Raw genomic sequence first — 25,748 nt, 5'->3', positions numbered from 1 at the left:
TTATCCACAAACGTAAACTCATCTCACCACTTGTAATCTGGCAATGGAGATGGACCGATTTGCTTCCCTCCCTCCCTGGGAATTTTTTTTAAAAACCCAACTACGCAGCAGCATGATGTAGCGTGAAGCGAGAGAGGGAGGCGAAGCGGCGTGGGGGTGGGGGAAAGAGGAGGAGGAAAGCAAAAGTCCGCTTTCTGCTATCGTGCTGAGTGATATGAGTGTGCATGTCTCTCCCTCTCTTCCCCCAGTGCCCCCTCCCTGTTGTGTCTTCCTCTCCTTGTCTGTATGTCTAACTCTCCCTATGTATGTCTCTCTCTATGTCTGTCTCCCTCTCGACCTGTGTATGCCCCTACTCCTGTCTCTGCATGCCTCCCTTTCTCCCTGTGTCCTCTCTCTCTGACCCCCCTCCTGTCTTCCCCATCTGTTTCTCCCTGTGATTCCCTCTCTTTCTCAGTGCCCCCTCTGTGTGCCCCCCCCGTGTGTCTCCCCCCCCCCCCGTGTGTGTCTCCCTCCCTGTGTCTCCCCCCCGTGTGTGTGTCCCCCCCCCCCCGTGTGTGTGTGTGTCCCTGTGTGTCCCCCCCTGTGTGTGTGCCCCCCCTGTGTGCCCCCCCCCGTGTGTGCCCCCCCCCGTGTGTGCGTCCCCCCCATGTGTGTGTCTCCCCCCCCTGTGTGTGTGTCTCCCCCCCCCTGTGTGTGTGTCTCCCCCCCTGTGTGTGTGTCTTCCCCCCGTGTGTGTGTCTTCCCCCCCTGTGTGTGTGTCTTCCCCCCCTGTGTGTGTGTCTCCCCCCCTGTGTGTGTGTCTCCCCCCCCTGTGTGTGTGTCTCCCCCCCCCGTGTCTCCCCCCCCCGTGTCTCCCCCCCCCGTGTGTGTCTCCCCCCCCCCCTTGTGTGTCTCCCCCCCCCCGTGTGTGTCTCCCCCCCCCGTGTGTGTCTCCCCCCCCCGTGTGTGTCTCCCCCCCCGTGTGTGTCTCCCCCCCCCGTGTGTGTCTTCCCCCCCCGTGTGTGTCTTCCCCCCCTGTGTGTGTCTTCCCCCCCCCGTGTGCCCCCCCCCCTGTATGTGTCTTCCCCCCCCCCGTGTGCCCCCCCCCCTGTATGTGTCCCCTCTCTGTGTGTTTGTGGCCCCTGTGTCTGCTCCCTCTCTCTGTCCCCCTGTGTATGTGTGTGGCCCCTCTGTGTTCCCCTCTGTGGGTGTGGCCCCTCAGTGTTCCCCTCTATGGGTGTGGCCCCTCATGTGTGCCCCCTCTCTCTCCCTGCCCCCCCCCCATGTGTGCATGTGTGCCCCCTCTATCTCTCTCTGTGCCCCGTCTATGTGTGCCCCTCTCTCCCTCTGTGTTCCCCTCTAGAGGTGTGTACCCCCTCAAGTGTGTCCCTCTGTCTCTCTCTGCCCCCCCCCCCGTCTGTGTGTGGTCCGTCTGTGTGTGGTTCCTCTGTGCCCTCTCTCTCTCTGTGCCCCTTCTATGTGTGCCCCCTCTATCTCTCTCTCTGCCCCCTCAGATGTGCCCTACTCTCTGCCCCTGTCTGTGGCCCCTCTACGTGTGCCCCCTCTCTCTGTGCCACCCCCCCCCAATGTGTGTGTGTGGCCCCTCTAAGTGTTCCCCCTCTCTCTGCCTCCGTATCTGTGGTCCCTCTATGTGTTCCCCCCTTGCGCTCTCTGTGCCCCTCTCTGTCACCCCTCTGTGTCTGTGGCCCCTGTCTCTGTCCCCCCTCTACGTGTGTGGCCCCTCTATGTGTGTATCCCTCACTGCCCCCCTCTAAGTGTGCTCCCGTGTGTGTGTGGCCCCTCGATGTGTGACCCCCTCTGTGTGTGTGGCCATTCTATGTGTGCCCCCCTTTTTCTGTGTGTGTGTGTGTGTGTGTGGCCCCTCTATGTGTGCCCCCCCTCTGTGTATGTGGCCCCTCTGTGTGCCCCCCTTTCTCTTTGTGTGGCCCCTTTATGTGTGCCCCCCTCTGTGTGTGTGTGTGCCCCCCTCTGTGTATGTGGCCCCTATACATGTGCCCCCCTCTGTGTGTGTGACCCCTCTATGTGTGCCCCCTTTCCATGTGTGTGTGTGTGTGTGTGGCCCCTCTATGTGTGCCCCCCTGTGTGTGTGTGTGGCCCCTCAATGTGTGCCCCCCTTCTCTGTGTGTGTGTGTGTCTGTCTCTCATCAGGAAGCCACCAGCGTCACTATTTGCGTCAGCCTGAGAGAGGGGGGGGGATGATAAACCAAACACAGGGTCTGCTCCCAGCCCCAAATAATTGGCAAAGTCAGACCCTCTGGGAGGCAGTGTGTGTGGGGTACTGGGGAGGGGGGGGGGGGCAAATCCGCGTCCAAACTCCCCTCCCTCCTTCCTTACACAACCCACCCCCTCCCCTTCTACAGAGATTTTAAAAAAGCTCTAGAAGTTTCGAACACAGTTTTCCTGTCTGTCAGTGTGTGTGTTGTGTGTGGCGCATTGTTTATTTGCCAGCTGCCCCGCGGGGCCACCTTAACTTCAAGTCTTTTGCCGCAAACGGCACCAACGGCAAGGTCGCCCGGCGTCTGCCCTGCCTCCTGTACACCCCCTCCCCTCCAAACTTGAGGCTGACACTGACCGCCATCCCTCACACAAAGTTTTAGGGTGAGGGGGGGGGGGGTTGGACGGAGGCCGCCTCGGCTCAGAACCTGATCGCACCCCCCCCCCCCTTTTTTTGCCTCAGTTATTCGCTGCTTTTTCTTTTGGCGACTGCGTTTTCTTACCTTGTTTTTTTTTTCTCAAGAGGCCATAGTGATTACAAGAGGGCTAGAGTTTAAAAAAAACAACAGTTATTGTTGTTGTTGTGGTGCTGCAGGGGGATCGCGGCCGGATGATGGCTGAGGGAGAGAGAGAGCTGGGAGCTGAGCGGGAGAAGGGGGTAAGTTTAGTCAGTGGGTGAGCGGCACTCAGCACTTGCTGAGCAGGAGTGAAATCACGGAAATACTCGGAGGGCGGGGGACTTTAGTTCTGCGCTTGTTTACGGCCATTCCGCACCAGGCCGCGCTCATTGGACACCGGCGAGGGCGCCCGCTTTGAATCGGCTGCCGGGCCCCAACTCCCGATCACCGCCCGCCTCACCCGGATCACTCTTCTCCCCCCCCTCACCCGGATTACTCACCCGGATCACTCCCCCCCCCTCATCCAGATCACTCCCCCCCCCCCCCATACCCGGACCTGCCCCCCCCCCTCACCCGGACCCCCCCATCACCGGATCACTCCACCCGAATCACTCCCACCCCCCTCACCGGGACCATCCCCCCACACCCGGATCACTCCCCTCACCCGGATCACTCCCCCCCCCCCTCACACCCGGATCACTCCCCCATCACCTAGATCACTTCCCCCCCCTCACCCGGACCACTCCCCCCTCCCCACCCGGATCACTGCCCCCCTCACCCGGGTCACTCTCTCCCCCCCCACCCGGATAAATCCCCCCACCCGGATCACTCACCCGAACCTCACCCCCCCCTCAACCGGATACCCCCTCAACCAGATCACCCCCACCCGGATCACTCCCCCCCCCCCCCCTCACCCGGATCACTCCCCCCCCCCCCCCCTCACCAGGACCACCTCACCCGGATCACTCCCCGCCCCCTCGCCCAAACCCTCCCCCCTCACCTGGACCATCCCCCCCTCACCCGGATCACCCCTCACCCGGATCACTCCCCCCCCCCCATCACTCCCCGCCCCCCTCACCCGGATCGCTCCCCCCTCACCCAGATCACTCCACACTCCCCCTCACCCGGATCACTCCCCTCCCCTCACCCGGATCACTCCCCTGGATCACTCCCCCCCCCCTCACCCGGATCACTCTCCCCACCCCCCCTCACCCGAATCACTTCCCCCCCCCTCGCCCGGATCATTCCCCCCCTCACACGAATCATTCCCCCCCCCACCCGGATCACTCCCCCTCACCCGGATCACTTCCCCCTCACCCGGATCACACACCCCTCACCCCCCCCCTCACCCGGATCACGCCCCCTCACCTGAATCACTCTTTCCCCCCCACCCGGATCACTTCCCCACCCCACCCGGATCACTTCCCCACCCCACCCGGATCACTTCCCCCCCCCAACCGGGTCACTTCCCCCTCACCCGGATCACACACCCCTCACCCACATCACTCACCCGGATCACCCACCCACACCCGGATCACCCACCCTCACCCAGGTCCCCCCTCACCCGGATCACCCTCACTCTGATCAATCCCCCTCACCCGGATCCCTCACCCGGATAACCTCCTCCCTCACCCGGATCACTCCCTCACCCAGATCACTCCCTCACCCGGATCACTCCCCCCCCCCCCTCACCCGGATCTCTCCGTCACCCGGATCACCCACCCTCACCCGTATCACGTGCCCCTCACCCGGATCACTCCCGCCCCTCACCTGGATCATTCCCCTCCCCTCACACGGATCACTCTTTCCCCCCCCCCCCCTTTACCCGGACCACTCCCCTCCCCTTACACGGATCACTTCCCCCCCCCTCACCCGGAATACTCACCCAGATCACCCCCTTCATCCGGATCACCCCCCATACACCCGGATCATTCCAGCCGGATCACCCCCCTCACCCACATCACTCACCCGGATCACTCACCCGGATCACCCCCTCACCCGGATCACCCACCCACACCCGGATCACCCACCCTCACCCGGATCACCCTCACTCTGATCAATCCCCCTCACCCGGATCACTCACCCCCCTCACCTGGATAACCTCCTCCCTCACCCGGATCACTCCCTCACCCGGATCACTCCACCCCCTCACCCGGATCTCTCCGTCACCCGGATCACCCACCCTCACCCGTATCACGTGCCCCTCACCCGGATCACTCCCACCCCTCACCAGGATCACTCCCCCCCCCCCCCCCATCATCCAAATCACTCCCCCCCCCCCTCACCCGGATCACTTCCCCCCCCCCCCTCTCCTTCACCTTGATCTATCCCCCCCTCCACCCGGATGACTTGCCCCCCCCCCCACCGCTCACCCAGATCATCCCCCCATCACCTGGATAACGCCAACCGGATCACTCCCCGCCCCCCTCACCCGGATCGCTCCCCCCTCACCCGGATCACTCCCCCTCACCCGGATCACTCCCCTCCCCTCACCCGGATCATTCCCCCTCACCCGGATCACTCACCTGGATCACTTCCCCCCCCCCTCACCCGGATCACTCTCCTCACCCGAATCACTTCCCCCCCCCCTCGCCCGGATCATTCCCCCCCTCACCCGAATCATTCCCCCCAACCCGGATCACTCCCCCTCACCCGGATCACTTCCCCCTCACCCGGATCACACCCCCCTCACCCGGATCACACACCCTCACCTGAATCACTCTTTCCCCCCCACCCGGATCACTTCCCCACCCCACCCGGATCACTTCCCCCCCCCAACCGGGTCACTTCCCCCTCACCCGGATCACTTCCCCCTCACCCGGATCACACCCCCCTCACCCACATCACTCACCCGGATCACCCCGCTCACCCGGATCACCCACCCACACCCGGATCACCCACCCTCACCCGGGTCCCCCCTCACCCGGATCACCCTCACTCTGATCAATCCCCCTCACCCGGATCACTCACCCCCCTCACTCGGATAACCTCCTCCCTCACCCGGATCACTCCCTCACCCAGATCACTCCCTCACCCGGATCACTCCCCCCCCTCACCCGGATCTCTCCGTCACCCGGATCACCCACCCTCACCCGTATCACGTGCCCCTCACCCGGATCACTCCCGACCCTCACCTGGATCATTCCCCTCCCCTCACACGGATCACTCTCTCCCCCCCCCTTTACCCGGACCACTCCCCTCCCCTTACACGGATCACTTCCCCCCCCCCTCACCCGGATTACTCACCCAGATCACCCCCTTCATCCGGATCACCCCCCATACACCCGGATCATTCCAGCCGGATCACCCCCCTCACCCACATCACTCACCCGGATCACTCACCCCCCCCCCCTCATCCACATCACTCACCCGGATCACCCCCCTCACCCGGATCACCCACCCACACCCGGATCACCCACCCTCACCCGGATCACCCTCACTCTGATCAATCCCCCTCACCCGGATCACTCACCCCCCTCACCTGGATAACCTCCTCCCTCACCCGGATCACTCCCTCACCCGGATCACTCCACCCCCTCACCCGGATCTCTCCGTCACCCGGATCACCCACCCTCACCCGTATCACGTGCCCCTCACCCGGATCACTCCCACCCCTCACCAGGATCACTTCCCCCTCCCCATCATCCGAATCACTCCCCCCCCCCCCCCTCACCCGGATCACTCCCCCCCCCCCCTCCTTCACCTTGATCTATCCCCCCCTCCACCCGGATGACTTGCCCCCCCCCCCCCCCGCTCACCCAGATCATCCCCCCATCACCTGGATAACGCCAACCGGATCACTTCCCCCCCCCCCCTCACCCACATCACTCACCCAGATCACTCCCCCTCACCCGGATCACTCCTTCATCCGGATCACCCCCCTTCACCTGGATCACTCCCCTCCAATTCTTCCGGATCACCCCCCCATTCACCCGACCAGTCCCCCCCACTTCACCGGGATCACACCCCTCACCCGATCACTTCACCCGGATCACCCCGCTCACCCCCTTCACCCGGATCACCCCCTTCACCCAGATCACCCCCTTCACCCGGATCACCCCCTTCACTCGGATCACCCCCCTCACCCGGATCACCCCACTCCAACCAGATATCTTCCCCTTCACCCGGATCACTCCCCTGCACTTCATCCGGAGCACCCCCATCACCCGATCACTACCCCCCACTTCATCCAGATGACCCCCATCACCCGGATCACCCCTTCACCCGGATCACTCCCCTTCACCCGGATCACTCCCCTCCACTCATCCGGATCACCCCCCCGATCACTCCCCCCCTTCATTCGGATCACCCGATCACTCCCCCCACTTCACCCGGATCACCCCCTTCACCCGGATCACCCCCTTCACCCGGATCACCCCCCTCACCCGGATCACCCCCTTCACCCGGATCACCCCACTCCAACCAGATCACCCCCATCACCCGATCACTACCCCCCACTTCACCCGGATGACCCCCATCACCCGGATCACCCCTTCACCCGGATCACTCCCCGGCCACCCCTTCACCGAGATCACTCACCCCCCCTTCACCCAGATCCCTCACCCCCGCCCCACTTAACCCGGATCATTTCCTTCACCCGGATCATTCCCCCCTTCACCAAACCAATCCCCCCCTCCTTCACCCAGATCACCCCACCTTCACCCAGATCACTCGCCCTTCACCAGGATCACTCATCCCCTTCACCCGGACAATTCCCCTCCTTCACCCCTATCATTCCCCTCCTTCACCCGGATGAAAAATGAAAATCGCTTATTGTCACGAGTAGGCTTCAATGAAGTTACTGTGAAAAGCCCCTAGTCGCCACATTCCGGCGTCTGTTCAGGGAGGCTGGTACGGGATCATTCCCCCCTTCACCCGACCACTTCACCCCCCCTTCACCCAGATCACACCCGCTTCACCCGGATCACTCACCCTTCACCCGGATCACTCACCCTTCACTCGGATCACTCCCCCTCCTTTATCCGGATGACTCCTTCACCCGGATCACTCACCCTTCACCCTGATCACTCCCCCTTCACTGGGATCACTCACCTTCTTTACCTGGATCACCTACCCCCCACTTCACCCGGATCACTCATACACCGGGATCACTCACCCGGCCACTCCCCCCCCCCCCCCCCCCCCTCCCCTCCACCTGGATCACCCCCCTTAACCCGGACCACTTCACCCGGATCATTCCCCTTCATCTGGATCACTACCCTCCCCTTCACCCGGATCACCTCACCCGGATCACTCCCCCTCCACCCCTTACCCGGATCACCCCCGCCCCCCTCACCCAGATCACTCCCACCCCCCCTCACCCACATCACCCACCCGGATCATCCCCCCTTCACCCGCATCACTCCCCTCACCCGGATCAATCCCCCCCCTCCACCCGGATCACTCCCGTCTCTACCTGGATCATGCCCCCCCCACTCACCCGGAACACTCTCCCCCCCCTTCACCCGGATCGCTCCTCCCCCATCTACCCTGATCACTCTTCCCCCCCCCCCCCCCCACCCGGATGACTTGCCCCCCCCCCTCACCCAGATCATCCCCCCTCCACCTGGATAACTCCAACCGGATCACTTCCCCCCCCCCCCCATTCCCACACTCACATCACTCACCCAGATCACTCCCCCTTCACCCGGATCACTCCCCCTCCCCCTCACAGGGATACCTCCCCCTCCACCCGGATCACTCCCCTACACCCGGACCACTCCCCTCCACTTCATCCGGATGACCCCCCCTTCACCCGGATCAATCCTCCACCCGGATCACTTCCCCCCCAACCGGATCACTCCCCCCACGTCCACCCGGATCACTTCCCCTCACCCAGATAATTTCACCCGGATCAATCCCCCCATCATCCGGATCACTCCCCCTCCTTCACCCGGATCACTCCTTCACCAGGATCATCGCCCCTCCCTTCACTCGGCCACCCCCCCCTCCTTCAGCCGAATCACCCTTCACCTGGATCACTCCCCTCCACTTCATCCGGATCATCACCCGATCACTCCCCCCACTTCAGCCAGATCCCCCCTCACCCGGATCACCCCCCTCACCCGGATCACCCCCCCCTCACTCGGATCACCCCTTCACCCGGATCACCCCACTCCAACCAGATCACCCCCACTTCACCCGGATCACTTCATAGATTATCATAGAATTTACAGTGCAGAAGGAGGCCATTCGGCCCATCGGGTCTGCACCGGCTCTTGGAAAAAGCACCCTACCCAAGGTCAACACCGCCACCCTATCCCCATAACCCAGTAACCCCACCCAACACTAAGGGCAATTTTGGACACTAAGGGCAATTTATCATGGCCAATCCACCTAACCCGCACATCTTTGGACTGTGGGAGGAAACCGGAGCACCCGGAGGAAACCCACGCACACACGGGGAGGATGTGCAGACTCCGCACAGACAGTGACCCAAGCTGGAATCGAACCTGGGACCCTGGAGCTGTGAAGCAATTGTGCTATCCACAAGGCTACCGTGACCCCCTCCCCACTTCACCTGGATCACCCCCCTCACCCGGATCATCCCCTTCACCCAGATCACTCCCCGCCCCCCCTTCACCTGGATCATTCCCCTCCTTCACCCGGATCATTCCCGCCTTCACCCAATCACTCCCCCCTCCTTCACTCAGATCACCCCCCCCTTTCACCCGGATCACTCGCCCTTGACCGGGATCATTCATCCCCTTCACCCGTATCATTCCCCTCCTTCACCCGGATCATTCCCCTCCTTCACCCGATCATTCTCCTCCTTCACCCGGATCATTCCCCCCTTCTCCCGACCACTTCCCCCTCCTTCACTCAGATCACTACCCCTTCACCCAGATCACTCCCCCTTCACCCAGATCAACCCCCCCCTTCACCAGATCACTCCCCCTTCACCCGGATCACTCTCCCTTCACCCGGATCACTCACCCCCTTCACCTGGATCTCACTCCCCTTCACCCGGATCACTCTTACCCCCCTTCACCCGGATCACTCCTCCCCCTTCACCCGGATAACCCCTCCACCTTCACCCGGATAACCCCTCCACCTTCACCCGGATAACCCCTTCACCCGGATCACTCTCCCCCCTTCACCCGGATCACTCTCCCCCCTTCACCCGGATCACTCTCCCCCTTCACCCGGATCACTCTTCACCCGGATCATTCTCCGCCCTTCACCCGGATCACTCTCCGCCCTTCACCCGGATCACTCTCCCCCTTCACCCGGATCACTCTCCTCCCTTCACCTGGATCACTCTCCCCCCTTCACCCAGATCACTCTTCACCCGGATCACTCACTCCCCTTCACCCGGATCTCACTCCCCTTCACCCGGATCTCACTCCCCCCTTCATCCGGATCACTCTCCCCCTTTCACCCGGATCACTCCTCCCCCTTCACCTGGATCATTCCTCCCCCTTCACCCGGATCACTCCCCTTCGCCTGGATCACTCTTCCCCCCTTCACCCGGATCACTGCGCCTTCACCCAGATAACTCCTCCCCGCCCCGCCACCTGGATCACTTCCCCTCCCCGTTCACTGGATGACTCCCCCCGTCACACGGATCACTTCACCTGGATCACTCCCCATTCCCGGATCACTCTTACCCCATCTCCCAAATGACCCGCCCCCCCTGATCCCCCCTTCACCCTGATCGATTCCCCCCTTCACCCTGATCACTCCCCCCGTCACCCCCCGCCCCCCCCCCCCACACTTCACTTCACCCGGATCACTCCCCCTCCCCTTTCACCCGGACCACACTCTCCCCCTTCCCTCACCCCAATTACAGCCCCTCCTCCCCATTACCCGGATCACCTCATGCAGATTACTCCTAACTTCACCGGATCACTCCATCTCCCCTTTCATCTGAATCAAATCTCGCCCCGATCACTCCCCCTTACCCGGATCACTCCCCTCTTCACCCAGATCACCCCCCTACCCTTTCACCCGAATCACTACCCCTTCATTCTCCCAGATCACTCCACCTCCCCTTTCACCCGGATCGCTCCGCTTCACCTTTCACCTAGGCCAATCCCCCCCCCTTCACCAGGATCAGTCACCCAGATCACTCCCCCCTCCTCATCCGGATCACTCTCCACCCGTCACCCAGATCACGCCCCCCCCCTTCGGCCACATCATTCCCCCACCCTGCACCCAGATCACTCCCCATGCCCCCTCTAGCTGGTTCACTCCACCCCTTCAACTGCATCACTCCCTCTTCACCTATTTCACTCCCCCCATCCTCTTCAGCTGGTTCACCCGGATCACTTCCCACAACCCCGATCACCACCTCACACTCCCCAGCAGGATCACCCCCACCCCCCTTTCACCCTGTTTACCCAGATCAATCCCGATCGCCCTCCCCCCCCCTCCCTTCACCCGGATCACTCCCCACCTCCCGGATCAATCCCCACACTCCCACCACATAACACTAACCCCAATCCCTAACCCCGCACAGAAAACTAACCACACACTCTCACCCGCATCCTCCCCCCCCCCCCCCCCCGCGCGCTCTGTCTCTGCTCCCTCCAATCCCCCTATCTCTTCGCGGGCCCCCCCCCCCTCTGCTTTGTCTCTTCCATTTCCCCCTCTCCGCATCATCTCTTCTGCTTCCCCCCTCCACTCTGACCACTGCACACCCCTCCACCCTGTCTGCTCTGCCTCCCCTCCGTTCTGTCTGCTCTGCCTCCCCTCCGCTCTGTCTCCTCTGCCTCCCCTCCGCTCTGTCTCCTCTGCCTTCCCTGCGCTCTGTCTCCTCTGCCTCCCCTCCCCTCTGTCTCCTCTGCCTCCCCTCTTTGTCTCCTCTGCCTTCCCTCCGCTCTGTCTCCTCTGCCCCACTCTCCTCTGCCTCCCCTCCGCTCTGTCTCCTCTGCCTCCCCTCCGCTCTGTCTCCTCTGCCTCCCCTCCGCCCTGTCTCCTCTGCCTCCCCTCCGCTCTGTCTCCATTGCCTCCCCTTTGCTGTCTCCTCAGCGCACCCTCCGCTCGGACTTCTTTGTCTCCTCTCCGCTCTGTCTCCACTGCCTCCGCTCTGTCTCCTCTGCATTCCCTCCATCTCCTCTGCATTCCCTCCGCTCTGTCTCCTCTGCCTCCCCTCCACTCTGTCTCCTCTGCCTCCCCTCCGCTCCGTCTCCTCTCCCTCCCCTCCGCTCCGTCTCCTCTGCCTCCCCTCCGCTCCGTCTCCTCTGCCTCCCCTCCGCTCTGTCTCCTCTGCCTCCCCTCCGCTCTGTCTCCTCTGCCTCCACTCCACTCTGTCTCCTCTGCCCCTCTCCGCTCTGCCTCCCCCCGCTCTGCCTCCCCTCCGCTCTGTCTCCTCTGCCTCCCCTCCGCTCTGCCTCCTCTCCGCTCTGTCTCCTCTGCCTCCCCTCCCCTCTGTCTCCTCTGCCTCCCCTCTTTGTCTCCTCTGCCTCCCCTCCGCTCTGTCTCCTCTGCCTTCCCTGCGCTCTGTCTCCTCTGCCTCCCCTCCGCTCTGCCTCCCCTCCCCTCTGTCTCCTCTGCCTCCCCTCCCCTCTGTCTCCTCTGCCTCCCCTCTTTGTCTCCTCTGCCTTCCCTCCGCTCTGTCTCCTCTGCCCCACTCTCCTCTGCCTCCCCTCCGCTCTGTCTCCTCTGCCTCCCCTCCGCTCTGTCTCCTCTGCCTCCCCTCCGCCCTGTCTCCTCTGCCTCCCCTCCGCTCTGTCTCCATTGCCTCCCCTTTGCTGTCTCCTCAGCGCACCCTCCGCTCGGACTTCTTTGTCTCCTCTCCGCTCTGTCTCCACTGCCTCCGCTCTGTCTCCTCTGCATTCCCTCCATCTCCTCTGCATTCCCTCCGCTCTGTCTCCTCTGCCTCCCCTCCACTCTGTCTCCTCTGCCTCCCCTCCGCTCCGTCTCCTCTCCCTCCCCTCCGCTCCGTCTCCTCTGCCTCCCCTCCGCTCCGTCTCCTCTGCCTCCCCTCCGCTCTGTCTCCTCTGCCTCCCCTCCGCTCTGTCTCCTCTGCCTCCCCTGCGCTCTGTCTCCTCTGCCTCCCCTCCGCTCTGTCTCCTCTGCCTCCCCTCCACTCTGTCTCCTCAGACTCCCCTCCACTCTGTCTCCTCTGACTCCCCTCCGCTCTGTTTCCTCTGCCTCCCCTCCACTCTTGTCTCCTCTGCCTCCCCTCCTGTCTGTCTCCTCTCCGCTCTGCCTCCTCTGCCCCCTCTGCTTTGTCTCTTCCATTTCCCCCTCTCCGCATCATCTCTTCTGCTTCCCCCCTCCACTCTGACCACTGCACACCCCTCCACCCTGTCTGCTCTGCCTCCGCTCTGTCTCCTCTGCCTCCCCTCCACTCTGTCTCCTCTGCCTCCCCTCCGCTCTGCCTCCTCTCCGCTCTGTCTCCTCTGCCTTCCCTCCGCTCTGTCTCCTCTGCCTCCCCTCCGCTCTGTCTCCTCTGCCCCCCCCTCCCCTCTGTCTCCCCTCCACTCTGTCTCCTCTTCCTTCACTCCGCTCTGTCTCCTCTGCCCCTCTCCGCTCTGTGTCCTCTGCCTCCGCTCTGTCTCCTCAGTCCCCCCTCCGCTGTCTCCTCTGCCTCCCTTCCGCTGTCTCCTCTCCACTCTGTCTCCTCTGCCTACCCTCCGCTCTGTCTCCTCTGCCTTCCCTCCGCTCTGTCTACCCTGCCTCCCCTCCACTCTGTCTGCTCTGCCTCCCCTCCGCTCTCTCTCCTCTGCCTCCTCTCCACTCTGTCTCCTCTGCCCCACTCCACTCTGTCTCCATTGCCTCCCCTTTGCTGTCTCCTCAGTGCCCCCTCCGCTCGGACTTCTTTGTCTCCTCTCCGCTCTGTCTCCTCTGCCTCCCCTCCGCTCTGTCTCCTCTGCCTCCCCTCCGCTCTGTCTCCTCTGCCTCCCCTCCACTCTGCCTCCTCTGCCTACCCTCCACTCTGTCTCCTCTGCCTCCCCTCCGCTCTGTCTCCTCTGCCTCCCCTCCGCTCTGCCTCCTCTCCGCTCTGTCTCCTCTGCCTTCCCTCCGCTCTGTCTCCTCTGCCCCCCCTCCCCTCTGTCTCCCCTCCACTCTCGTCTCCTCTGCCTTCCCTCCGCTCTGTCTCCTCTGCCCCACTCTCCTCTGCCTCCCCTCCGCTCTGTCTCCTCTGCCTCCCCTCCGCTCTGTCTCCTCTGCCTCCCCTCCGCCCTGTCTCCTCTGCCTCCCCTCCGCTCTGTCTCCATTGCCTCCCCTTTGCTGTCTCCTCAGCGCACCCTCCGCTCGGACTTCTTTGTCTCCTCTCCGCTCTGTCTCCACTGCCTCCGCTCTGTCTCCTCTGCATTCCCTCCATCTCCTCTGCATTCCCTCCGCTCTGTCTCCTCTGCCTCCCCTCCACTCTGTCTCCTCTGCCTCCCCTCCGCTCCGTCTCCTCTCCCTCCCCTCCGCTCCGTCTCCTCTGCCTCCCCTCCGCTCCGTCTCCTCTGCCTCCCCTCCGCTCTGTCTCCTCTGCCTCCCCTCCGCTCTGTCTCCTCTGCCTCCACTCCACTCTGTCTCCTCTGCCCCTCTCCGCTCTGCCTCCCCCCGCTCTGCCTCCCCTCCGCTCTGTCTCCTCTGCCTCCCCTCCGCTCTGCCTCCTCTCCGCTCTGTCTCCTCTGCCTCCCCTCCCCTCTGTCTCCTCTGCCTCCCCTCTTTGTCTCCTCTGCCTCCCCTCCGCTCTGTCTCCTCTGCCTTCCCTGCGCTCTGTCTCCTCTGCCTCCCCTCCGCTCTGCCTCCCCTCCCCTCTGTCTCCTCTGCCTCCCCTCCCCTCTGTCTCCTCTGCCTCCCCTCTTTGTCTCCTCTGCCTTCCCTCCGCTCTGTCTCCTCTGCCCCACTCTCCTCTGCCTCCCCTCCGCTCTGTCTCCTCTGCCTCCCCTCCGCTCTGTCTCCTCTGCCTCCCCTCCGCCCTGTCTCCTCTGCCTCCCCTCCGCTCTGTCTCCATTGCCTCCCCTTTGCTGTCTCCTCAGCGCACCCTCCGCTCGGACTTCTTTGTCTCCTCTCCGCTCTGTCTCCACTGCCTCCGCTCTGTCTCCTCTGCATTCCCTCCATCTCCTCTGCATTCCCTCCGCTCTGTCTCCTCTGCCTCCCCTCCACTCTGTCTCCTCTGCCTCCCCTCCGCTCCGTCTCCTCTCCCTCCCCTCCGCTCCGTCTCCTCTGCCTCCCCTCCGCTCCGTCTCCTCTGCCTCCCCTCCGCTCTGTCTCCTCTGCCTCCCCTCCGCTCTGTCTCCTCTGCCTCCCCTGCGCTCTGTCTCCTCTGCCTCCCCTCCGCTCTGTCTCCTCTGCCTCCCCTCCACTCTGTCTCCTCAGACTCCCCTCCACTCTGTCTCCTCTGACTCCCCTCCGCTCTGTTTCCTCTGCCTCCCCTCCACTCTTGTCTCCTCTGCCTCCCCTCCTGTCTGTCTCCTCTCCGCTCTGCCTCCTCTGCCCCCTCTGCTTTGTCTCTTCCATTTCCCCCTCTCCGCATCATCTCTTCTGCTTCCCCCCTCCACTCTGACCACTGCACACCCCTCCACCCTGTCTGCTCTGCCTCCGCTCTGTCTCCTCTGCCTCCCCTCCACTCTGTCTCCTCTGCCTCCCCTCCGCTCTGCCTCCTCTCCGCTCTGTCTCCTCTGCCTTCCCTCCGCTCTGTCTCCTCTGCCTCCCCTCCGCTCTGTCTCCTCTGCCCCCCCCTCCCCTCTGTCTCCCCTCCACTCTGTCTCCTCTTCCTTCACTCCGCTCTGTCTCCTCTGCCCCTCTCCGCTCTGTGTCCTCTGCCTCCGCTCTGTCTCCTCAGTCCCCCCTCCGCTGTCTCCTCTGCCTCCCTTCCGCTGTCTCCTCTCCACTCTGTCTCCTCTGCCTACCCTCCGCTCTGTCTCCTCTGCCTTCCCTCCGCTCTGTCTACCCTGCCTCCCCTCCACTCTGTCTGCTCTGCCTCCCCTCCGCTCTCTCTCCTCTGCCTCCTCTCCACTCTGTCTCCTCTGCCCCACTCCACTCTGTCTCCATTGCCTCCCCTTTGCTGTCTCCTCAGTGCCCCCTCCGCTCGGACTTCTTTGTCTCCTCTCCGCTCTGTCTCCTCTGCCTCCCCTCCGCTCTGTCTCCTCTGCCTCCCCTCCGCTCTGTCTCCTCTGCCTCCCCTCCACTCTGCCTCCTCTGCCTACCCTCCACTCTGTCTCCTCTGCCTCCCCTCCGCTCTGTCTCCTCTGCCTCCCCTCCGCTCTGCCTCCTCTCCGCTCTGTCTCCTCTGCCTTCCCTCCGCTCTGTCTCCTCTGCCCCCCCTCCCCTCTGTCTCCCCTCCACTCTCGTCTCCTCTGCCTTCCCTCCGCTCTGTCTCCTCTGCCTCCCCACCGCTCTGTCTCCTCTGCCTCCCCTCCGCTCTGTCTCCTCTGCCTCCCCTCCGCTCTGTCTCCTCTGCCTCCCCTCCACTCTGTCTCCTCAGACTCCCCTCCACTCTGTCTCCTCTGACTCCCCTCCGCTCTGTTTCCACTGCCTCCCCTCCACTCTTGTCTCCTCTGCCTCCCCTCCTGTCTGTCTCCTCTCCGCTCTGCCTCCTCTGCCCCCTCTGCTTTGTCTCTTCCATTTCCCCCTCTCCGCATCATCTCTTCTGCTTCCCCCCTCCAGTCTGACCACTGCACACCCCTCCACCCTGTCTGCTCTGCCTCCGCTCTGTCTCCTCTGCCTCCCCTCCACTCTGTCTCCTCTGCCTCCCCTCCGCTCTGCCTCCTCTCCGCTCTGTCTCCTCTGCCTTCCCTCCGCTCTGTCTCCTCTGCCTCCCCTCCGCTCTATCTCCTCTGCCCCCCCTCCCCTCTGTCTCCCCTCCACTCTCGTCTCCTCTGCCTTCCCTCCGCTCTGTCTCCTCTGCCTCCCCTCCGCTCTGTCTCCTCTGCCCCACTCCACTCTGTCTCCTCTTCCTTCACTCCGCTCTGTCTCCTCTGCCCCTCTCCGCTCTGTGTCCTCTGCCTCCGCTCTGTCTCCTCAGTCCCCCCTCCGCTGTCTCCTCTGCCTCCCTTCCGCTGTCTCCTCTCCACTCTGTCTCCTCTGCCTCCCCTCCGCTCTCTCTCCTCTGCCTCCTCTCCACTCTGTCTCCTCTGCCCCACTCCACTCTGTCTCCATTGCCTCCCCTTGGCTGTCTCCTCAGTGCCCCCTCCGCTCGGACTTCTTTGTCTCCTCTCCGCTCTGTCTCCTCTGCCTCCCCTCCGCTCTGTCTCCTCTGCCTCCCCTCCGCTCTGTCTCCTCTGCCTCCCCTCCGCTCTGTCTCCTCTGCCTCCCCTCCGCTCTGTCTCCTCTGCCTCCCCTCCGCTCTGTCTCCTCTTTCTTCACTCCGCTCTGTCTCCTCTGCCCCTCTCCGCTCTGTGTCCTCTGCCTCCGCTCTGTCTCCTCAGTCCCCCCTCCGCTGTCTCCTCTGCCTCCCTTCCGCTGTCTCCTCTCCACTCTGTCTCCTCTGCCTACCCTCCGCTCTGTCTCCTCTGCCTTCCCTCCGCTCTGTCTACCCTGCCTCCCCTCCACTCTGTCTGCTCTGCCTCCCCTCCGCTCTCTCTCCTCTGCCTCCTCTCCACTCTGTCTCCTCTGCCCCACTCCACTCTGTCTCCATTGCCTCCCCTTTGCTGTCTCCTCAGTGTCCCCTCCGCTCGGACTTCTTTGTCTCCCCTCCGCTCTGTCTCCTCTGCCTCCCCTCCGCTCTGTCTCCTCTGCCTCCCCTCCGCTCTGTCTCCTCTGCCTCCCCTCCACTCTGCCTCCTCTGCCTACCCTCCACTCTGTCTCCTCTGCCTCCCCTCCGCTCTGTCTCCTCTGCCTCCCCACAGCTCTGTCTCCTCTGCCTCCCCACCGCTCTGTCTCCTCTGCCTCCCCTCCGCTCTGTCTCCTCTGCCTCCCCTCTACTCTGTCTCCTCTGCCTCCCCTCCACTCTGTCTCCTCTGCCTCCCCTCCGCTCTGTCTCCTCTGCCTCCGCTCCACTCTGTCTCCTCAGACTCCCCTCCACTCTGTCTCCTCTGACTCCCCTCCGCTCTGTTTCCTCTGTCTCCCCTCCACTCTTGTCTCCTCTGCCTCCCCTCCTGTCTGTCTCCTCTGCCTCCCCTCCGCTCTGTCTCCTCTCCGCTCTGCCTCCTCTGCCCCTCTCCGCTCTGTCTCCTCTGCCCCTCTCCGCTCTGCCTCTCCCCCGCTCTGCCTCCCCTCCACTCTGTCTGCTCTGCCTCCCCTCCGCTCTCTCTCCTCTGCCTCCTCTCCACTCTGTCTCCTCTGCCCCACTCCACTCTGTCTCCATTGCCTCCCCTTTGCTGTCTCCTCAGTGCCCCCTCCGCTCGGACTTCTTTGTCTCCTCTCCGCTCTGTCTCCTCTGCCTCCCCTCCGCTCTGTCTCCTCTGCCTCCCCTCCGCTCTGTCTCCTCTGCCTCCCCTCCACTCTGCCTCCTCTGCCTACCCTCCACTCTGTCTCCTCTGCCTCCCCTCCGCTCTGTCTCCATTGCCTCCCCTTTGCTGTCTCCTCAGTGCCCCCTCCGCTCGGACTTCTTTGTCTCCTCTCCGCTCTGTCTCCTCTGCCTCCCCTCCGCTCTGTCTCCTCTGCCTCCCCTACGCTCTGTCTCCTCTGCCTCCCCACCGCTCTGTCTCCTCTTCCTCCCCTCCGCTCTGTCTCCTCTGCCCCCCCTCCCCTGTCTCCCCTCCACTCTCGTCTCCTCTTCCTTCACTCCGCTCTGTCTCCTCTGCCCCTCTCCGCTCTGTGTCCTCTGCCTCCGCTCTGTCTCCTCAGTCCCCCCTCCGCTGTCTCCTCTGCCTCCCTTCCGCTGTCTCCTCTCCACTCTGTCTCCTCTGCCTACCCTCCGCTCTGTCTCCTCTGCCTTCCCTCCGCTCTGTCTCCCCTGCCTCCCCTCCACTCTGTCTGCTCTGCCTCCCCTCCGCTCTCTCTCCTCTCCCTCCTCTCCACTCTGTCTCCTCTGCCCCACTCCACTCTGTCTCCATTGCCTCCCCTTTGCTGTCTCCTCAGTGCCCCCTCCGCTCGGACTTCTTTGTCTCCTGTCCGCTCTGTCTCCCCTGCCTCCCCTCCGCTCTGTCTCCTCTGCCTCCCCTCCGCTCTGTCTACCCTGCCTCCCCTCCACTCTGCCTCCTCTGCCTACCCTCCACTCTGCCTCCTCTGCCTCCCCTCCGCTCTGTCTCCTCTGCCTTCCCTCCGCTCTGTCTCCTCTGCTTCCCCTCCGCTCTGTCTCCTCTGCCCCCCTCCCCTCTGTCTCCCCTCCACTCTCGTCTCCTCTGCCTTCCCTCCGCTCTGTCTCCTCTGCCTCCCCACCGCTCTGTCTCCTCTGCCTCCCCTCCGCTCTGTCTCCTCTGCCTCCCCTCCGCTCTGTCTCCTCTGCCTCCCCTCCGCTCTGTCTCCCCTGCCTCCCCTCCACTCTGTCTGCTCTGCCTCCCCTCCGCTCTCTCTCCTCTCCCTCCTCTCCACTCTGTCTCCTCTGCCCCACTCCACTCTGTCTCCATTGCCTCCCCTTTGCTGTCTCCTCAGTGCCCCCTCCGCTCGGACTTCTTTGTCTCCTCTCCGCTCTGTCTCCTCTGCCTCCCCTCCGCTCTGTCTCCTCTGCCTCCCCTCCGCTCTGTCTACCCTGCCTCCCCTCCACTCTGCCTCCTCTGCCTACCCTCCACTCTGCCTCCTCTGCCTCCCCTCCGCTCTGTCTCCTCTGCCTTCCCTCCGCTCTGTCTCCTCTGCTTCCCCTCCGCTCTGTCTCCTCTGCCCCCCTCCCCTCTGTCTCCCCTCCACTCTCGTCTCCTCTGCCTTCCCTCCGCTCTGTCTCCTCTGCCTCCCCACCGCTCTGTCTCCTCTGCCTCCCCTCCGCTCTGTCTCCTCTGCCTCCCCTCCGCTCTGTCTCCTCTGCCTCCCCTCCGCTCTGTCTCCTCTGCCTCCCCTCCGCTCTGTCTCCTCTGCCTCCCCTCCGCTCTGTCTCCTCTGCCTCCCCACCGCTCTGTCTCCTCTGCCTCCCCTCCGCTCTGTCTCCTCTGCCTCCCCTTCGCTCTGTCTCCTCTGCCTCCCCTCCACTCTGTCTCCTCTGACTCCCCTCCACTCTGTCTCCTCTGACTCCCCTCCACTCTGTCTCCTCTGACTCCCCTCCGCTCTGTTTCCTCTGCCTCCCCTCCACTCTTGTCTCCTCTGCCTCCCCTCCTGTCTGTCTCCTCTCCGCTCTGCCTCCTCTGCCCCCTCTGCTTTGTCTCTTCCATTTCCCCCTCTCCGCATCATCTCTTCTGCTTCCCCCCTCCACTCTGACCACTGCACACCCCTCCACCCTGTCTGCTCTGCCTCCGCTCTGTCTCCACTGCCTCCCCTCCATTCTGTCTCCTCTGCCTCCCCTCCACTCTGTCTCCTCTGCCTCCCCTCCGCTCTGCCTCCTCCGCTCTGTCTCCTCTGCCTTCCCTCCGCTCTGTCTCCTCTGCCTCCCCTCCGCTCTGTCTCCTCTGGGTCCCCTCCCCTCTGTCTCCCCTCCACTCTCGTCTCCTCTGCCTTCCCGCCGCTCTGTCTCCTCTGCCTCCCCTCCGCTCTGTCTCCTCTGCCCCACTCCACTCTGTCTCCTCTTCCTTCACTCCGCTCTGTCTCCTCTGCCCCTCACCGCTCTGTGTCCTCTGCCTCCGCTCTGTCTCCTCAGTCCCCCCTCCGCTGTCTCCTCTGCCTCCCTTCCGCTGTCTCCTCTCCACTCTGTCTCCTCTGCCTACCCTCCGCTCTGTCTCCTCTGCCTTCCCTCCGCTCTGTCTACCCTGCCTCCCCTCCACTCTGTCTGCTCTGCCTCCCCTCCGCTCTCTCTCCTCTGCCTCCTCTCCACTCTGTCTCCTCTGCCCCACTCCACTCTGTCTCCATTGCCTCCCCTTTGCTGTCTCCTCAGTGCCCCCTCCGCTCGGACTTCTTTGTCTCCTCTCCGCTCTGTCTCCTCTGCCTCCCCTCCGCTCTGTCTCCTCTGCCTCCCCTCTGCTCTGTCTCCTCTGCCTCCCCTCCACTCTGCCTCCTCTGCCTCCCCTCCACTCTGTCTCCTCTGCCTCCCCTCCGCTCTGTCTCCTCTGCCTCCCCTCCGCTCTGTCTCCTCTGCCTCCCCTCCGCTCTGTCTCCTCTGCCTCCCCACCGCTCTGTCTCCTCTGCCTCCCCTCCGCTCTGTCTCCTCTGCCTCCCCTCTGCTCTGTCTCCTCTGCCTCCCCTCCACTCTGTCTCCTCTGACTCCCCTCCGCTCTGTTTCCTCTGCCTCCCCTCCACTCTTGTCTCCTCTGCCTCCCCTCCTGTCTGTCTCCTCTCCGCTCTGCCTCCTCTGCCCCTCTCCGCTCTGTCTCCTCTGACTCCCCTCCACTCTGTTTCCTCTGCCTCCCCTCCACTCTGTCTCCTCTGACTCCCCTCCGCTCTGTTTCCTCTGCCTCCCCTCCACTCTTGTCTCCTCTGCCTCCCCTCCTGTCTGTCTCCTCTCCGCTCTGTCTCCTCTGCCTCCCCTCCGCTCTGTCTCCTCTGCCTCCCCTCCACTCTGTCTCCTCAGACTCCCCTCCACTCTGTCTCCTCTGACTCCCCTCCGCTCTGTTTCCTCTGCCTCCCCTCCACTCTTGTCTCCTCTGCCTCCCCTCCTGTCTGTCTCCTCTCCGCTCTGCCTCCTCTGCCCCCTCTGCTTTGTCTCTTCCATTTCCCCCTCTCCGCATCCTCTCTTCTGCTTCCCCCTCCACTCTGACCACTGCACACCCCTCCACCCTGTCTGCTCTGCCTCCGCTCTGTCTCCTCTGCCTCCCCTCCACTCTGTCTCCTCTGCCTCCCCTCCGCTCTGCCTCCTCTCCGCTCTGTCTCCTCTGCCTTCCCTCCGCTCTGTCTCCTCTGCCTCCCCTCCGCTCTGTCTCCTCTGCCCCCCCCCTCCCCTGTCTCCCCTCCACTCTCGTCTCCTCTGCCTCCCCTCCGCTCTGTCTCCTCTGCCTCCCCTCCGCTCTGTCTCCTCTGCCTCACCTCCGCTCTGTCTCCTCTGCCTCCCCTCCACTCTGTCTCCTCAGACTCCCCTCCACTCTGTCTCCTCTGCCTCCCCTCCGCTCTGTCTCCTCTGCCCCACTCCACTCTGTCTCCTCTTCCTTCACTCCGCTCTGTCTCCTCTGCCCCTCTCCGCTCTGTGTCCTCTGCCTCCGCTCTGTCTCCTCAGTCCCCCCTCCGCTGTCTCCTCTGCCTCCCTTCCGCTGTCTCCTCTCCACTCTGTCTCCTCTGCCTACCCTCCGCTCTGTCTCCTCTGCCTTCCCTCCGCTCTGTCTACCCTGCCTCCCCTCCACTCTGTCTGCTCTGCCTCCCCTCCGCTCTCTCTCCTCTGCCTCCTCTCCACTCTGTCTCCTCTGCCCCACTCCACTCTGTCTCCATTGCCTTCCCTTTGCTGTCTCCTCAGTGCCCCCTCCGCTCGGACTTCTTTGTCTCCCCTCCGCTCTGTCTCCTCTGCCTCCCCTCCGCTCTGTCTCCTCTGCCTCCCCACGGCTCTGTCTCCTCTGCCTCCCCTCCACTCTGCCTCCTCTGCCTACCCTCCACTCTGTCTCCTCTGCCTCCCCTCCGCTCTGTCTCCTCTGCCTCCCCTCCGCTCTGTCTCCTCTGCCTCCCCACCGCTCTGTCTCCTCTGCCTCCCCTCCGCTCTGTCTCCTCTGCCTCCCCTCCACTCTGTCTCCTCTGCCTCCCCTCCACTCTGTCTCCTCAGACTCCCCTCCACTCTGTCTCCTCTGACTCCCCTCCGCTCTGTTTCCTCTGTCTCCCCTCCACTCTTGTCTCCTCTGCCTCCCCTCCTGTCTGTCTCCTCTGCCTCCCCTCTGCTCTGTCTCCTCTCCGCTCTGCCTCCTCTGCCCCTCTCCGCTCTGTCTCCTCTGCCCCTCTCCGCTCTGCCTCTCCCCCGCTCTGCCTCCTCTCCACTCTGTCTGCTCTGCCTCCTCTCCGCTCTCTCTCCTCTGCCTCCTCTCCACTCTGTCCCCTCTGCCGCACTCCACTCTGTCTCCATTGCCTCCCCTTTGCTGTCTCCTCAGTGCCCCCTCCGCTCGGACTTCTTTGTCTCCTCTCCGCTCTGTCTCCTCTGCCTCCCCTCCGCTCTGTCTCCTCTGCCTCCCCTCCGCTCTGTCTCCTCTGCCTCCCCTCCACTCTGCCTCCTCTGCCTACCCTCCACTCTGTCTCCTCTGCCTCCCCTCCGCTCTGTCTCCATTGCCTCCCCTTTGCTGTCTCCTCAGTGCCCCCTCCGCTCGGACTTCTTTGTCTCCTCTCCGCTCTGTCTCCTCTGCCTCCCCTCCGCTCTGTCTCATCTGCCTCCCCTCCGCTCTGTCTCCTCTGCCTCCCCTCCGCTCTGTCTCCTCTGCCTCCCCTCCGCTCTGTCTCCTCTGCCTCCCCACCGCTCTGTCTCCTCTGCCTCCCCTCCGCTGTCTCCTCTGCCTCCCCTCTGCTCTGTCTCCTCTGCCTCCCCTCCACTCTGTCTCCTCAGACCCCCCTCCACTCTGTCTCCTCTGCCTCCCCTCCGCTCTGCCTCCTCTCCGCTCTGTCTCCTCTGCCTCCCCTCCGCTCTGTCTCCTCTGCCCCCCCTCCCCTCTGTCTCCCCTCCACTCTCGTCTCCTCTGCCTTCCCTCCGCTCTGTCTCCTCTGCCTTCCCTCAGCTCTGTCTCCTCTGCCTTCCCTCCGCTCTGTCTCCTCTGCCCCACTCCACTCTGTCTCCTCTTCCTTCACTCCGCTCTGTCTCCTCTGCCCCTCTCCGCTCTGTGTCCTCTGCCTCCGCTCTGTCTCCTCAGTCCCCCCTCCGCTGTCTCCTCTGCCTCCCTTCCGCTGTCTCCTCTCCACTCTGTCTCCTCTGCCTACCCTCCGCTCTGTCTCCTCTGCCTCCCCTCCACTCTGCCTCCTCTGCCTACCCTCCACTCTGTCTCCTCTGCCTCCCCTCCGCTCTGTCTCCTCTGCCCCACTCCACTCTGTCTCCTCTGCCCCACTCCACTCTGTCTCCTCTGCCTCCACTCCGCTCTGTCTCCTCTGCCTCCCCTCCGCTCTGTCTCCTCTGCCCCACTCCACTCTGTCTCCTCTGCCCCACTCCACTCTGTCTCCTCTGCCTTCACTCCGCTCTGTCTCCTCTGCCTTCTCCGCTCTGTGTCCTCTGCCTCCCCTCCGCTCTGTCTACCCTGCCTCCCCTCCGCTCTGTCTCCTCTGCTTCCCCTCCGCTCTGTCTCCTCTGCCTCCCCTCCGCTCTGTCTCCTCTGCCCAACTCCACTCTGTCTCCTCTGCCTCCCCTCCGCTCTGTCTACCCTGCCTCCCCCGCTCTGTGTCCTTTGCCTCCCCTCCACTCTGCCTCCTCTGCCTACCCTCCACTCTGTCTCCTCAGTCCCCCCTCCGCTGCCTCCTCTGCCTTCCCTCCGCTCTGTCTCCTCTGCATTCCCTCCGCTCTGTCTACCCTGCCTCCCCTCCACTCTGTCTGCTCTGACTCCTCTGCCTCACCTGCACTCTGTCTCCTCTGTCTCCCCTCCGCTCTGTCTCCCCTGCCTCCCCCTCCGCTGTCTCCATTGCCTCCCCTTTGCAGTCTCCTCAGTGCCCCCTCCTCTGTCTCCTCTGCCTACCCTTCGCTCTGTCTCCTCTGCCTTCGCTCAGTCTCCTCTGCCTCCCCTCCGCTCTGTCTCCTCTGCCTCCCCTCCACTCTGCCTCCCCTCCGCTCTGTCGCCTCTGCCCCACTCCGCTCTGTCTCCTCTGCCTCCCCTCCGCTCTGTCGCCTCTGCCCCACTCCGCTCTGTCTCCTCTGCCTCCCCTCCGCTCTGTCTCCTCCACCCCCCTGCTCAGTCTCCTCCGCTCCCTGTTCTGTCTCCCGCGTCTCTCCCTCCCCCCCCCCCCCCCACCAGCTCTGTCTCCTCGGCCTCCGCTCTGCCTCATAGAATCATAGAATCCTTACAGCTCAGAAGGAGACCATTCAGCCCATCAGGTCTGCATCCACCCCGTAACCCCACCTAATGTGTACATTCGTGCACACTAAGGGGCAATTTAGCATGGCAAATCCACCTAATCTGCACATCTTTGGACTGTGTGCGCAAACTGGAGCACCCCAAGGAAACCCTCGCAGACACGGGGAGAATGTGCAAACTCCACACAGACATTCACCCAAGGTTGGATTCAAACCCCGGTCCAAGGCGCTCTGTGTCAGCAGTGCTAACCACTGTGTCACCGTGCCACTCCCCCTTGTTTCTCTTCCGTCCCCCTGCTCTGTTTCGTCTGCCCTCCCCCCTTCGCTCTGTCTCCTCCGACGTCCCCTGACGTCCTCTCCACTCTGTCTCCTCCTCCCCCCGTTTCTACTCCATCCCTTCCCCTCCCAGTGCTCTCTCTAAGGGCGAAGGAGGGAGAGGAGCTGTAGGGCCTGTCACTGTTTTGTACCTGAAGGTCTGGTCATGGGTAGGAACATGGGGGTTGTGCCCATACTATTCTTAAGAGCCCGTTGCTGTGATCATAATCTACTTGAGCAAGTGAGGAGGGGACAGCACCAAATTGCACATGAAGGGGTGGCGGTGATAGAGAGATGGTGGAGAGAGAGGTGGGGAGGGGTGCTGGTGGGGACAGGGCAGTGCTAGACTGTACCTGAGGGGAGAATGGTGTAGTGCCCATACTGTACCTGAGGGACTGATGGGAGTGAAAGGTTCAGTGGGCAGTGACCGTATGTACCTGAGGGCCCGCCAGCTCTGCCTGTGTGGTGGAAGGGGAGGGAGAACCAAACCAATTCAAAGTCTGTCTTTGTGACATCATTGACATAGCAATGGCAAGGTCAGGCATGACATCATCACCTTAGCAACCTGCAAAACAGATGATGTCATTGCCTTAGCAACCGACAAAACGTATGATGTCATTGTCTTAGCAACATGCAAAACATATGATGTCATTGGCTTAGCAATCTGCAAAACTCATGATGTCATTGACTTAGCAACCTGCAAAACACATGATGTCATTGGCTTAGCAATCTGCAAAACTCATGATGTCATTGGCTTAGCAATCTGCAAAACTCATGATGTCATTGCCTTAGCAACCTGCAAAACACAATGACCTAATATTCACATAATGCATCATCAACTCACTGCTTACTTTATTTTCCTGGGAACCTAGAATTCATTCAATTACATCATCCCAGTCAGCGAAGATTTATGTAATTACATCAAATCTTCTGGAATATGTATAATTGCAATATCATAACCTGGAATACCGAAATTTACTTAATCACCATGGTAATCAGCTTATAATTTAATTATG

The 25,748-nt window shown here is 63.0% G+C and overlaps 1 protein-coding gene across 6 annotated transcripts in view; it reads right to left on the bottom strand.

Moving 5' to 3' along the window:
• Positions 1–25,180, bottom strand: part of pcgf5b (polycomb group ring finger 5b) — a 340,525-nt gene extending 315,345 nt beyond the window's left edge. The window contains exons 1-2 of one of the 6 annotated variants that reach the window (XM_072479025.1): positions 25,120–25,180; positions 2,718–2,760 (exon numbers count right to left, since the gene is read on the bottom strand). The gene's annotated coding sequence lies outside the window, so the exon portion shown is untranslated. Of the gene's footprint in view, positions 1–27; positions 49–2,717; positions 2,968–25,119 lie in introns of those variants that run through there. The other 5 variants (XM_072479026.1, XM_072479031.1, XM_072479030.1 and 2 more) reach the window with 5 other exon arrangements.
• Positions 25,181–25,748: the final 568 nt, after the last annotated feature.

This window comes from Scyliorhinus torazame, chromosome 16 (genome assembly GCF_047496885.1).
Source record: "Scyliorhinus torazame isolate Kashiwa2021f chromosome 16, sScyTor2.1, whole genome shotgun sequence".
Classification (NCBI taxonomy): domain Eukaryota; kingdom Metazoa; phylum Chordata; class Chondrichthyes; order Carcharhiniformes; family Scyliorhinidae; genus Scyliorhinus; species Scyliorhinus torazame.
The sequence above is the reverse complement of the archived record's forward strand: the minus strand, read 5'-3'. Positions and strand labels throughout refer to the sequence as shown.